The sequence below is a fragment of the Desmodus rotundus genome, chromosome 11 (genome assembly GCF_022682495.2).
Source record: "Desmodus rotundus isolate HL8 chromosome 11, HLdesRot8A.1, whole genome shotgun sequence".
NCBI lineage: Eukaryota > Metazoa > Chordata > Mammalia > Chiroptera > Phyllostomidae > Desmodus > Desmodus rotundus.
This window is the reverse complement of record NC_071397.1, coordinates 79,970,805-79,985,850: the sequence shown is the minus strand read 5'-3', so window position 1 is coordinate 79,985,850 and position 15,046 is coordinate 79,970,805. Positions and strand designations below refer to the sequence as shown.

The 15,046-nt window shown below is 37.0% G+C and overlaps 1 pseudogene; it reads left to right on the top strand.

The window, feature by feature from the left end:
• The first annotated feature begins 299 nt into the window (after positions 1-299).
• Positions 300-572, top strand: LOC112297258 (large ribosomal subunit protein eL38 pseudogene; annotated as a pseudogene).
• The last annotated feature ends 14,474 nt before the right edge of the window (positions 573-15,046 follow it).

The following is a 15,046-nucleotide window of genomic DNA, read 5'->3' as shown; positions in this document are numbered from 1 at the left end:
CCCCCTACTCCCCCCACCCCCCCCCCCACCCCCGGCATTTTTAGCCTGCCCAGCTCTTCCATTCAAATTCTGCTTATCCTTTTAGACCTCTCAAATGTCACCTTTTTCAAGAAGGTGACCTTGCAACTAAATTTATCTTGTCCTCTTCAATGTAGTTATGCTGAACACACTCAAAAGTATGCAACCATTTCAGGGAAGAAGGACGATACAAATAAAGTTTTATTATGTATTCAAGATTTTTAACAGTACTTAAAATTAGGTTTTATTGCTTTGCGTACTAATAATAGATATTACTGACAATGCAAAGAGGTCTGTTATTGCTTGCCGTGCCGACTGCGCACTCTTCCCACCTCGCAGCCGTGCCGCACAAAACTGAGGACACGAAGGGCTTCCTGCTCCCAGCCAGGCCAAACGATGCCAAATCTGTCAAGATCAAGAACAGCAAGGACAATGTGACGTTTAAAGTCCGATGCAGCAGATTCCTTTCTACCTGGGTCATCACAGACAAAGAGAAGGCCAGGAAACTGAGGCAGTCCCTGCCCCCAGGTTTGGCAGTGAGGGAGCTGAAATGAACCAGGCACGCTGAACTATATTAAAATGTTAAAAAATTAAAAAAAATGAAAAGAATAATAATTCTGCAAATAATTTAGTATAAATCCTTCCATCACATTTACCTGTGTGTGTGTGCGTGTACACACATTTAGTTATATAACATTTTTTACACAAATGAGATTACATGATAAAACTGTTTTTAAACTGTTTATTTTTGGTTTATTGATATAGGCTATATATAGTTCCACATTTTTAATAAAAAATTTTCAGTGGTCACACAGTATTTTATTGCACGGAGGTAGGAAAGTTATTTTAACTAATGCTTTATTTTGGGACATGTCAGTTTCCATCTTTTGCTATTATAAGTGTCTTATAACAAAAGTATATTTCCACATTGTAATAATGTGGGTCAATGTACACGACTATATTAAAGTATTGATTTCCTAATATCCTCTTGTAATTACAATACATACTTATTTTTACATCTTTGCCAATAGGTTTACATTTACAATTACATTTTACAATTATTTGATTTCCAATGGGATTTTACATTTAAAAATATGTTTGAGCATTTTATTTCAATTTTTCTTCTTTTAAGAATTAACAGTTATTGTTCCTTGTACATTTGAAATATCAGGTGTTAATCTTATTTTTATTGACTGTGGAAAGTTTTTTGTATGTTAGACAGATTAACCATTTGTCTACCATTATACAGTATTGCAAATATTTTCCTAAATGTTTTATTTTAAAAAAATTACTTACGTTTGGATTTTGTTGTTTTTTAAACAGATGAAGATGGACAATAATATCTTGTATTTTATTTTATAATATTTTCAAATGTTTATTTCCATATACAAACAATGCTAATCTGCTTACGTTTTTAGCAATAAATTTTTACTTAATTAGCTAGCATGGATAAACTAGTAAGAATTGGGTCTGTTTTTCTGGTAAAATTATGTAATTGATGTCAACCAGTGTTTTTCTAGGAGGCTGGACCAATTAGTATTGTAATTAAAGCCAAATATAATTAGTTATGAAAATTTAGATTATCTTATCATTTGCATTTAATTTGTGTGATGAAATTTGTTTCATGAAACAGGATTATAAAACAGTGATGGAAAAGAAATATGGATAAATGTTGTACTTTACATCCTCATGACATGAATCTTGAGCTAGCTTTTTCCCAGGTGACAGAAGAACCTGGTGCCCTGGTTCTCTAGGGTCTTGGGAGCCAAATTTTCATTCAGGAGAAGGTGAGCTTGGCTTAGCACCCCTGAATGTGAGAGGTAGAGAGCTAGAGTGTCTGGAGATTTAGCTCTGTGTGTGTGTGTGCGTGTGTGTGTGCGTGTGTGGTGTGGAGTGAGTGTTGACAGTGGACAGGGGCTAGTCTCGAGTTAATTGCAAAATAATAGATCATATTACTTGTCTCTCCTTCCCTTTCCTTTTGCTCTTCCTATATTACATTGCAGTCAGTGTAGGAGCAGCTTGGGTGGTAATTAGGCGGTCTGTGTCCACATTAATAGCTGTTGCAGGGGGACAAAGCTATCGTATAACCCTTGTTTAGACCTCCCCAGTATGGGATTTGATGCTAAGTCTTCTAATGGCCAAGTAATAAACTCTCTTGGGAAGAGTCCTTTTTCTTGCCATTACTACATCTTGAGGAGTTTTTATTTTGTCTTCCAAAAATGACTCTTATTCAGTCGACTTCTATATCCAAAACCACAGCTCACTGGGCTAGGTTCTTTTTTCAGAAAGAGTGACATTTTTTCATTGAAACACTTGATCCTCCTCTGCCCCAAAGCCATTGGCCATCCAAGCCCGTCAGTCTTTTCCCTCTCAGCCTCTTTCAGCATTGGATAATCGGAGGGGAGCAGTGCCTGGTTTCCTTGCATTTACTATCCCAGTTGTCTTAATAATAAATGTGTTAAGAAGACTTGTTAGGTGATTAAATTCCCCTAAGTTCTTTGCCTGTACTCATTGGTCTGAGAAAAAAATATGTGTAGCATTTGTCTAAATAATACACTTAAATATGGATTGGATAATTATACAAGAAAATTCTCCTGCAGGTTTATTTCATATGTATTGTGAATGGCTGTCTCACCCTAAGCACCATCGTAATCTGGGCAAAGATTTTTGGAATTACCCAAGGGTCTGGTGGCAGGAGCCGGCCCAAATATCCATATAGCTCATAGTTCAGTTCTCACGACACCAAGGTTATGGTCACATTTTTTCACCTGCTTTCTTTTTACCTCCAAGATTTTTACAAGAATCCTTGGCTTCTTCTTATCATCAAAAAAAAAATAGAGATGGGAAAAAGTGACAAGGTGGATGCTAAGGGCCTGTGGGAAAGACTGACTGAAAAGTGCTGACATTCAGATGTCAGGGAGAGTTCAGTGTGAGACGGGTTAGATAAAGGGGGTTTCCTCAGCGCTTCTAAACTGACCGTGTGGATGTCCGCCTGTATGTGGGGCCTGCTTTGTGTCCTGTAGGACCCCCATCCCCCACAACCTTATCCAAAGTTTTGCTTTCTGTGATCTGCTACCTGTCGTCAAATGTGCTCTGAAAATATTAAATGGAAAATTCCAGAAACAAACAATGTGTACGTTTTAAATTGTGTGCCATTCTTAGTAGCATGATGAAATCTCACACCATCTCCTGCATCGTGCCTGGGATGTGAATTATCCTTCTGTCCAGTGTATCCACACTGTACAGACTCCCGGTCTGTGAATCACTTAGCTGTGATTGCAGTGCTTGAGTTCAAGAAACCCTTATTTTACTTAATAGTGGTTCCAGAGTGCAAAGTTAGTGATGCTGGCAATTTGGATATGCCAAAGAGAAACCATATAGTGCTTCCTTTAACTGAAAAGGTGTAAGTTCTCGACTTAAAGAAAGAAGAAAAATCATATACTGAGGTTGCTAAGATCTACAATAAAAACAAATCCTCTACCCATGAAATTGCCTAATTTATAAATTAAACTTTATCATAGGTATGCGTATATAGAAAAAACCCCCATAGTACATAGAAGGTTAGGTACCATCTGTGGTTTTTGGCATCCACTGGGGGTCTTCAGCCATGGTTAAGGGGGGACTATGTACTGAAATAAGAAATAAGAGACTGGCATTTCTCTCGTGATTATAGCACAAAGTTTGTAATGAGTTTTGACTTTTAATATGTATTACAGAAGTCTGTTGTATTGCTGTCTCGATTGTAATAGGCATTCTTGACTAAGCTCTTCTACTCTTAGTCCAGCTGAGCATGAGAATCAGATCCCACGTGAAAAGCGCCAACTACTGCTGATAGACATGAAGCTAGGGTGCCCACCCACTCTCACGCCTGCTCATGCTCACGTATCTCAGATGCCTTAAGAAGCATCCCGGGTCAAGAAAGTTTTCAGAAATGGTCTGAATAGTGACTTTCAAGCAAGGGAGTCAGGGGGCCGCAACCTAAAAGTATGAAATATATTTTAAAAATCTATTTTAGAAAGGTTGACAGATGCCCTTATACTGCATTTGTAGTGCTTCCATAATAGAGAAGTGGAGTCCCTTTGAGAAGACAAAAATCAATGTTTTCTTGCAGAGCAAGAATATAAGTTAATCAGACATTAATGAGAATGGAAACCCTCAATATTTTGGCACATGCTAGTGGGAGAGCATCAGAGACTCTGCTTTCATTTTTGCATTCTCCCTCCTTCCTTTACTTGTCATTTAGATATTTCATAATATCTAACAGACAACAGCTAAACATTTTAACATCTGTTGATTCTCATAACATATATATTAAATAAAACAGTTTAATACAAGTGCTATAGACAATGTTTGGGGGTCAGAAAATATTTTCCTCTTAAGAATGGTCTCAAATAAATTAGTTATTTTGAATATTAAATTGATGAATACTTGCACTAAAAATGGATTAATTCTTAATCTTCGTGTGAAGCCATTCTTTTCCAAGGTGGAACTACCTGCAGTAGTGTTTTATGATGATGAAGCAAAATTAAGCTCTTTAGTTACATTTGGACAGAGACATAAATATCTGCACATGGTTATAACATCAGCAAAATTCTACAATATTATTAATGTAGTCACAGTAAAGCATCAGAATATCAATTCCCTTGGAAAGGGAGAATGCAAGCATTAATAATTATCCAATATCTTCATGAGGAACAGAACGAAAAGTCTTGTGGAGAAGGAGTAAAAGAGAGGAAGCCAAGTAGTGATGTAGTGCAAAGAAAAATAAGGGTAGCCAGAAGCAGGATGCATTCACATTTAAGATTTGTGAAACAGAGTAAAGAAGGAGTTAGCAGTGGAAGTAAGGTGGTAGATGAGGAGGAAAAGGAAGTCACAGAGAAATAAATGTATCCACTAAAAAGCACCATTCAATCTTAATTCATGACATTTGTGAAATAATTTGAAAGCTGTCGTAAATTCCAAGTGAGTGAAAACTAATTGAAGCACCTGAGGCGCAGGAGAGCAGCTACTAGGATGAGGTAGAGCCTAACATATTATGGAATAAGAAAAAGAGCACTAATATGCTTGTCCCCATTAATTTGCTTTTCTAAGGAACGATGATTAGAAAACCCAGAAATATAAATTGGTGAAAACAGTATGTACTATTTATTTACAAAAAAGGAATTCCGTTCTTATTACAGTTAACATCCTTAGAACGTAAGAAAATAATAAAATATGTTGAAGGTCTTGGTTAACAAGCATTGACATGCATTCAGATTATTCACAGCCTTACTAAGCGCCGTCTGTCCTAACGGGTAGTGTAAGAGGGCTTGCTACCAGATCCTACGGGCGCCAGCGGAGTTGATTGGGTAACCACAGTAAGCTTCATTTTTCTGATTTTGTGAGACAAGTAAAATAATAGAAATAAAAAATACTGTAAGAAAAACAAGAGCATAGTTTGACCCTAGAAAGAGCGTAGTTTCCTATAATAAAAATATTAAAAATTCTATGAATAAAATATATGTCCTTAGATATGGAGAGATGTTCAATTTTATTTCATAGTTTCATAAGCCCGTGTGACTAATAAAAAATAATATAGACTGACAAAAATTAATAACTAGCAAGAGTGAAAACATGTGAGAGGCTTAGAAATTTAGTAGTTTAGAGAAGAATATAACAAAAAGAAAATTATAAATATAAAGAGATCACTGTATTTTAAATTTTATTATACATTTGGAGGGAAAGTGAAAATATTTCATTGGATTATTAAGTGAAGAAACAAACAGCACTAACTGATAGCATTTAATATATAAAAGTATATCTCAATTTAAGCAAAAGTTCAAAATATAAAAACTAGAGGTTTTTATCTCTAATAAATAATTGCATTACAAAAAGATTTTTCTCTTAATAAAAGTTTTATCAAAGAACTTCTTAAAATAACCAGATTTTAAGTATTTAAGCAGCATTCAATTTTTAAAAGTTAACTTACTTGTAATTATCAATAAAATAGAGCTCAAATTAAGAAAATAAAAGATCGAGGTCAAAACACTAAGTTTATTTGTTGACCACTGAGTAGCAGGAACCGTCACATGTCACATTATTTTATTAAATCATCTTAATACATTTATAGCCTAGGTATTATTGACATGTTTTATGGATGAGAAACTGCAAATCAGCAAGTTACACTAACAACCCAAGTCCAACAAAGCTAGTAGATGGCAAGTCTGTGATTTAAACATGCGTCTTGCTTACTCTTTGCGTTCATTAGACTATAATCTATTGTCTAGAACTACAGTGAGTAGGTCCACAAAAAGTCAATAATATCTCCTATAAGGAAAATACACCTGATACTCCCTCTTTAATGAGTGTTTCTTGGGACCTGCACCCGTTTCTCACCCCATTATCCTCACGTTTCCTCTTTACACCCCAGCTTTCTGCAGTCTTCCCTGTGTTTCTAAAACACAATTCCTTTAAGCGTCATTTTGGTGAATTGTTTCTTGAGTACCTGTCCCTTCAGTTTACGCTGAGCACTCCTACCTACGTCCATGGCAGCGATTTTCAAATGGTGTTCCATAAGAATGTTTAACACATGCTTAATACCTGCCTGTCTAGCCAAGGACACTGGTCTCTTTGGGGGTCAAATAAAAAATAAGAACAGCTAATACAACAATAGCCATCCAGTGTGAATGTAATATACTTTTTGGTGTGTGGCAGAATTTTAGTGATTAGTTTATGAGTGCCATGAGATGAAAAAGTTGGGCATTGCTGCTTTATGGCACAGAACAATTTCCTGCCACTGCATCATGTGGTGTTGAAATCGTGTGCTTGCTCATCTGTATCTCTCATGGAAATTTAAGCTTCAAGAGCACAGAGACCTGTTCTATTAACCATCTTCTCTTGGTGCCTATAATAAAGTAGGTGCTCTATATAAACTTACTCGTTCGATGAATAAATTGTACAGTGTTATAGAAACTGTTTTTAAAAATAAAATTTATTAAATTTATTGGGGTGACATTGACTAATAACACATGAGTTTCAAGTATATGATTCTATAATACATCACCTGGATATTATTGCATTGTGTATTCCCCACCCGAAGTGAAGTCCCCTTTACCCTTTTTAACTGCTCTCCTTTCCCTCTGGTAACCACCATACTGTGGTCTGTGTCTATGTGTTTTTGTTTGTTCAGTTGTTACTTTCAGTTTTATATCCCACATGCTAGTGAAAGTTGTATCTCCACTTTTTCCATCTGACTTATTTCTCTTAGATATGTTAAAGAACATGCTTTGTCCAGAAAGGCCGTGGCTATCAGGCATGCACATACTTTATTGTCTAATTCTTTCTTAAATCTCTTGCAAGTTTTTCTCACTGCCTCTGTCCTCTCTCTTCAGAACTGATGTCAGGCTAGACCAGAACATGCATTTGTTTGCCAGTGGATGGAAGCCTAGTTCCCGGAATACTTTCAAATGCTGATGGATTACCCAAGCCTCTTTGAGACCCCGTCTTTCTCCACCACTTTGCTATGTATTTACTTTCCACTTATTCTCTTTTCAAATTATTTGGGAAAGAGAAGAAGATGGAGTGGGGATTTCTGTTCCCTTCATTGTTTCCAGAATGATTTCACTTGCCTTCCCACTTTCCAAAGCATTTTCATAAAAATGACATAAAAATACCTATCATTATATATTAGTAATTTTATAATTGAGAATTATGATTTGACTGCTAAGCCAGCAGACTGATTCTTTTAAATTTGTGAGGTTAGTAGAGGTTCCAGCCACTTGCCCTATTACGTCTTTGTGCCACTTTACAATAATAAACTGCCTCAGCCTGAGTGAGGGTCCTAGACTCATGTTTAGATTTGCAAGGTAATAAGTTCAAGGAAATCTTAGCTGAGGTCTTTATACCCAAAGCGCTCTGCCTCAATGTTTATACTTTATACTAAACACGTCTAATATTATACATTTTATTCTTCTACATTTTTACAATGTTTCAATGACAAAGAATCCTACCTTGGTGTATCTGAATGTGGCCCTTATTTCCTTGCATGTAGGATAAGTAGACTTTTGATGACATCTTTGTGTATTTAATTAGTTTTGGCATGTCAAAATTCATCCTCTTTAATTGAATATGTCAATATTTGGAGGCTATGGGTCAGTTATTCTAATTCTAATATTTTTTTGTGTGTGGTAAAAACCTTTCCAACAAGAATAAAGAGATGTCAACTTCAGTTTACAAGCCAGGTAAATATTAACTGCTAGAGCTCTGTAATGTTTCAAAGTATTATTGTTAGAATATTAGAAAGGCAATTTTACATATTACATATTTGTTTTAAATTTATATTTCTCTGCATTGGCATTGACTTTCTTGCTCTTTACCTCCTCCATACATAAGCGAAGTGGAGACTGCTTCAATGTATCCTGTTATTTTTATGAACAAAAGAATTCAGCCAGTCTACAAGAATCTAATTCCTTTCCTTTGCATGCACAATCTAGAAAAAAATGGAGCAAATCCCATCTGGATTTATTGTCAAAAATGAGTCCTATTAGGTAGCCTTCAGTTGATACTGAGTTTTCAAGGGAATGGCCTCCCAGCTTCTCAGATTAGAACTGTCCTGCACAGGTGACCATCGCTGCTGCCAACACTGAAGCATGGGGGTGGGGTGGAGGAGGTAGGAGAATGGCTTTTTTTATAGTACTCTAAATTTGTTATGTCAGATTTCCACTCCTAATATGGCTCAGTGATCTCCTACTGGATCCGATCTTCTCAAAGATAACAATTGTAAATTCTCATCAACTTACTTTCAACAACAAGAATAACAACCTGAAGGCACTGATGAGTGACTTCTGGAGGGGAGTCGACACTAGGGAAAAGGGAGCAGCATGGGGTGAGTTGCTTACTTCATATAGCTTTTATGTTGAGGGCAGACCGAAAGACAGTGGTGGACGTGGTGGCTTAAACTTCAATACATACACTAACTGAAAAGCTTCTTCATAGCAAAGAAAACAATAGAGTAAAAAAGCAACAAATGGAGTAGGAGAAAATATTTGCAAACCATGTGCTTGATATGGTGCTGGTTTCCAAAATATATAAAGAATTCTTGTAATTTAGTAGCAGGGAAAACTAATAGTGTGACTAAAAATGTACAAAGAAGACAAATGTCCAACAGGTATAGGGCAAGACAGTCAACATGATTCATCAACAGGGAAATGTAAGTCAAAACTACAGGGAGATGCCACCTCACACTTACTAGGATGGCTGTTATCAAAAAAAGAAAAGGCAAGTGCTCGTGTGCATGTGAGAAATTGACCCCGGTACTCTGTTAGTGGGAGTGCCAAGTAATGAAACTGCTAGAAAAAACAATATAGTAAGTTTAAAAAAATAAAATTACCATATGATTCAGTAATTCCACTTCTGGGTTTTTATCCAAAAGAATTGAAATCAGGATCTCGAAGAGATATAACTCTTACGTTCTTTGCAGAAGTATTCACAATAGCCAAGGTAGAGAAACAATGTAGAGTACATCAACAAATGAATGGATAAAGAAAACGTGGTATAAACATGCAATAGAATACCATTAAGCCTTAAAAAATAAGGAAATCCTGTCATATGTGATAACATGGATGAACCTTGAGAATATTATGCTAAATTAAGTGTCAGTAACGAAAGAAAAATACTGCATGATTCCACTTATATGAATTATCTAAAGTAATCAAACTCATAGAAGCAGAGAGTAGAATTGTGGTCTCCAGGGGCTGAGGGGAGGGAGGAAAAAAATAGGGAGTTAAGTTTCATTTACGCAAGATAAATATGTTCTTAGAGATCTGCTACATAACATTGTGCCTACGATAGCACCGCAGTGCACACTTACAAATTTAATATCCTGTTAAGTGTTCTTAACACTCATGCACACACACACACTTTATGGTAGAAAAGCAAAAGTCTTTCCTGCCTTAAGAATCAGAGGACAGAGTTCAGGCCAAGCATGGCTACCGGAAAGTGAATGAGTGAGGTGAAGTCCTGAAGAGGAGAGAGAGAGAGAAAACATCTTATTCTGGGTATAAATTCTTCCCCAGTCTGTTACTGATCCCTGCACTATGCATACATAAGACAGATTCAAAACTTGTCAACTAAGGATGAAAGAACTGAACGGGGATTTGGGGTGTCCTTTGCAGTTTGGGTTCAACCAAGTTAATTGCTTGGCAAAACAAACAAACAAACAAACAAACAACAAACAAACTTCCTCTTTAGAAGATAGTAACAGAATGTAGATTCCCTACAATAGAACCTTAACAATGACCAGAATAAAATAAAAAAAATATTCAACATACATAAAACTAGGAAAATGTGACTCACTCTCAAGAGAAAGGATAATCAATAGAGATCAACCTTGAGTGACTCCAATGTTGAAATTTGTTTGGCAAGGACCTCAAGCAGCTATTTTAATATGTTTAAAATTAGCATAAAGTTAGGAATTTTCAGTGGATAAATAGAAAATATTACAAAAATCGCATGGAAATTGTAGAACTGGACACGTAATGCCTGAAAAAAAAATCAGCAAATGAACATAAAAGAAAAAAGGAGATGACAGAGGAAAGATTTAATGAATTATGAAATAGGTCAATAGAAATTATCCACTGTGAACAACAGAGACAATAAAATGGAGTAAATAAAATCTCAAAAACTTGTGCAATATTATCAGACGGTCTAGAATATGTGTAATAGAAGTTATGAAAGAATAAACAGAAAGAACGGAGGTAAAAAAATTAATGGTGGAAAAATTTCCCAAATTTACACATTTAAGAAGCTCAGTATAGTGCACAAAGAATAAATTAAAAAAAAAACATGTCTGGGCAAATCATACACTGCTTAAAACTAAAGATAAGCAGAAAACACAGAACTATCTAGGGCGAAATGACACCCTTCACACAGGAGAAAAACGATTCAATTAGACAGCGGAGAAACGTCTGTAAATTGCTGAAACATAAACAGACAACCTCAGAATGCCAAATCCAATGAAAATATCTTCCATAAATGCAAGCAAAATAAAGATGTTCTCAGATGGTAAAATTAACTAATTTTACCCACCAGCAGACTTGTATTAAATGAAATACTTGTACTTACTTGCAAGGAAGATGATGCTGTGACTTCTATTGATACTTTACCGAAAGTTAATGATAGTGGAAGGAAATTGAAACAGAAAATAATTTATACTATTTCAAAGTTCTAGACTTATTCTAGGGCAAAGGTTGACTAAGGATGCCCTGTGAGTCAAAACTGGCCTGCAGCTTACTTTTGTAAATAAAGTTTTATTGTTACACCCTGCCCATTTGTTTACATATTGTCTATAGTTTCTTTTGCACTAAGTGGCAAAGTTGATTAGTGATAGTAGAGACCATACTGCCATCAAAACTTAAAATATTTACTTTTTAGTTCCTTGCAGGAAAAAATTTTTAACCTCTCTTCCAGGGTCCTTGACCCCACTAGCTTCTCAGTCTGTCTTCACACCAGGGTGAGCTACTGGGTCCCGCACTAACCCTGAGCTTTGGCCACATGCCCCTGGGGCCCAGAGAGGAGCTTTATTCTCGCTTTGAACTAAGGGGCACCAGCTGCACACTTGCCTCACGCTCCTGCACTGACCTAGTCTTAGGTTGATGTAAACAAGACGTTTCTCTCCCTGGAGGGGAATTGCACCTTTCCCCTCGGATCATGCCTGGGCCTCACAGAACAGTCACACGTTTTCACATCCGAGGCCTCCCTGAGTCTGGTGCCCTTGAGCCTGAACAACACTCCGCTGGTTTATCAACTCTCAGCCAAGATGAGGTCGCTCAAGCCTCAGCCTAGGCCCCTTTCAGTCTCTCTTCTTCACAGATTAAAAAATTCTTGGAGTCAAGATTCACTCAGAGCTAACTTGCTCTACATACAAAAGTGTACCCGTACACTCACGAAGTCATACTGGTTTATCCTCACTCTGCAGAAGCCACTCACTGAAATAAACTTGTTTGCACAGGAAGTTACAGACGTTATTCAGCTACACCTACAATGGGCGCCTCGAGGTGGCTCTCCAGTAGGCTCAGGCGCATTGTTAACTACTTGGCTAGGATGGTGGGCCTCTGTTATTTTTTCACATACAGCAGGGCTGCCACTGCTTTGCTCTCATTATGCTTGTCATTTTACAATGCTGAACATGGTGGCCACTTGCACTGCCCAGCCCCCCATGCTGCTACACGCCGGGACTGTGGCCTTTATCCTATATGCCTCTCCTTCGTCGTACACCTGGTATGAACGCACGGGTCTGTTACAGTTGCATGGTATATCTCAGCCCCATAATAGCTGAAGATAATTTTATGCAGAAGGAAATAATGTTTTCACACATTCCTTGAATTCCTTTACCATGAGGGAGACTCCTCATCTTCTTCAGTCTACTCCAACTTAGCAGAACCACCTTCACGCATTCATCTTTGTACCCTTGGAAAATAGCAAAGTACATTAATTAGAAACACTTAATATTTTTCCTTTGGTTCTCGGGGAGTATGTAATTGCATTAAACATATTTCTTAGTTCATGGCAGCCTCTCATCCTGTGGGTTTCTATGTTATTTTATTTTATTTTTCCTTTCTCCACAACCAGCATTTTGTGTATGAAAAATGTCTTTGGATATATATGTGTATTTTTATAGAATACATATTGTTTTTGTATACATGAGTACTTTTTTATTCTCACCTGAGGACATTTTCTCACTGTTTTTGGAGAGAGAGGAAAGGAGAGAGAGAGAGAGAGAGAGAAATGTCAATGCGAGAGAGAGACGTTGATGTGTCACCTTCTCACACACTCCCCAACCAGGGATCAAAACTGCAACCTGGCTACGTGCCCTTTTGGTTCATGGGACGATGCTCTGACCAGCAGAGCCACACCAGCCAATGCTCCGGACAATGTTTTTAAATCGCTATCCCTATATGATGTATACATTTTGTGATGGTCTTTCTAATTGCTGCATAGATCACATACTATGTATGCATCTAGCATATTTACATCCAATTTCCTTAGTTATGAACAGTTAAGATGCCCCTGAACAACACCTGACAAATATTTTCATTCAATTCGTTTAGGTGTGCAACCCAGAGGAGAATTCTTGGGACCTGAAATCAACAGAAATGTTCTCATGTAGGGTCTCACCAACAAGCAATCCATGAAATTTCTTGTTTCCAAATTTCTAAATTTTATAATCTGTTGGTAAAAAGTGGTATCATTATTCTTTTGATTTATTTTTCTCTGATATCTAGTAGGCTAAGAATCTCTATATATTGAATGTTTATGTTTAACCTTCTGTGAATTTATATCATTTGTTTATTTTTCTTTTGCATTTATTGCTTTTTTCTTTCATTTTGCATGTATTAAACGCTTTTTGGTTTTAGATTTTTGCAAATATTTTCTACTAATCTGTAGATTAGGTGTGTTATGCTGAATTGAAAAACTTATTTATAATGAATTTGATAAATGACTTTTTTTCCAACTTAGAGTCTATGTTTTTGGAGTCCTAAGTTTTTCTATGTACCAAGGTTACAGATATTATCCATTTTTAAAGCTTGATAGATTTAGCTTTCACAGTTAGGTATTTAATCTATCTTGAATTCATCTTTGCAATGTGGTATAGAATTGAAATCAGCCTGTTTTTTCCTCCAAAAGGAAAGCCAATTTCCCAAGCCCTCAACAATGCAACCCATTCTTCCTCACTGATTTGTAGTGTAATCTCTAACACCCAGAGAGCTTCCACAAACACACGAGCCTGTTGGTGCGTCTTCTGTTCTACTCGCCTGTCTATTGGTTCCTGGACTGATATCTCATTGTGTTCATTATATGTCTTTCTAATACATCCTAATATCCCATAGGCTGAGTGCTCCCTCCCCCCAACCTGCTATTTTTGCTCAAACTCACTCAGAGCTTTTTGGATAGTTATTCTTACATAATTATTAGTATAGATATGTCAGATTCTTCAAAATATTCATTTCAAATTTTGATTGGGATTGTAAAGAATTTATAGATTAATTTGGGGACAGATTAATTAGTTATTATTCTTGGTTTAAGTTATACCATTCATGAGCATAGTGTCCTTTCTTCATTTATTGAGGTCTGTATGACCCGTAAAACTTCATGTAATTCTCGTGCATTTTTTGGTAGTTCACAAATCCTTTGTGTTTGCTTGTTTTTGTTACCATGATGAATGTTGTCTGCTGTAGCTTGCAGAGCATAACGTTGGTCAAATTGGAACAATGTTTCCAAGATTCCTTTCCCTGTATGTTTCTAAGTTGGCTAGCGTTGGCCTAATGAGGAATTTGTGGGAGGTGTGAAGACTGGAGTGAAGAGCAGCCGTTACTCTCTGAAAGTTATTGTGGTTAGATGAAGTGACAGACGCAGAGGTGTTGTTGAGCTCCAGCTTATTTTTAGTCTTGCTGCTTCAAGTCCAGGTCTTCCAACTCCGACCCTGTTGACCAATGGCGATATTTGGCAGAATATCTGCAGAAGTGGTGGCACCCCAAAGGTGTAGCTCCTCTTAGGTCTCAGGAGCCTTTCCTTCAGTCTGATTTAGATGGTGGAACATTTTAGGCTTGTCAGACTGATTGCATGTGCTGTGAGAGGAAGCAGAGAAAAATGTGGCTTCAAGGATTTAGTCTTCCTGAGCACCGAGAAAAAAAGTTGTCAAGGTCACAGTGAAGAAGACTGCGAGAAGAGAAAGTTTGGGGATGAGGGTAGGGATTTTGTTTCTGGATGTGCTAAATTTGAGATTTCAAGCAGACCTCCAAAGGAAACTAATGAGTTGGCAGTTTATATATACAAGTTGAGGACTCTGGAGTGTAGTCTTGGCTAACGATGTAAGTTTGGGAGCTATTAGCTGATAGATGAGATTTAAAGACTTGGGTCAGAATGATATTATCAAGAGAACGAGTGCAGAGAAGAGAAAAGGTTTGAAGTCTGAGCTCTGGACTTCCGGAATGTTAACACGCCCGGGCAATGAGGGGGACCCTGTACAAGTGGTCAAGGACAGGTAAATGGA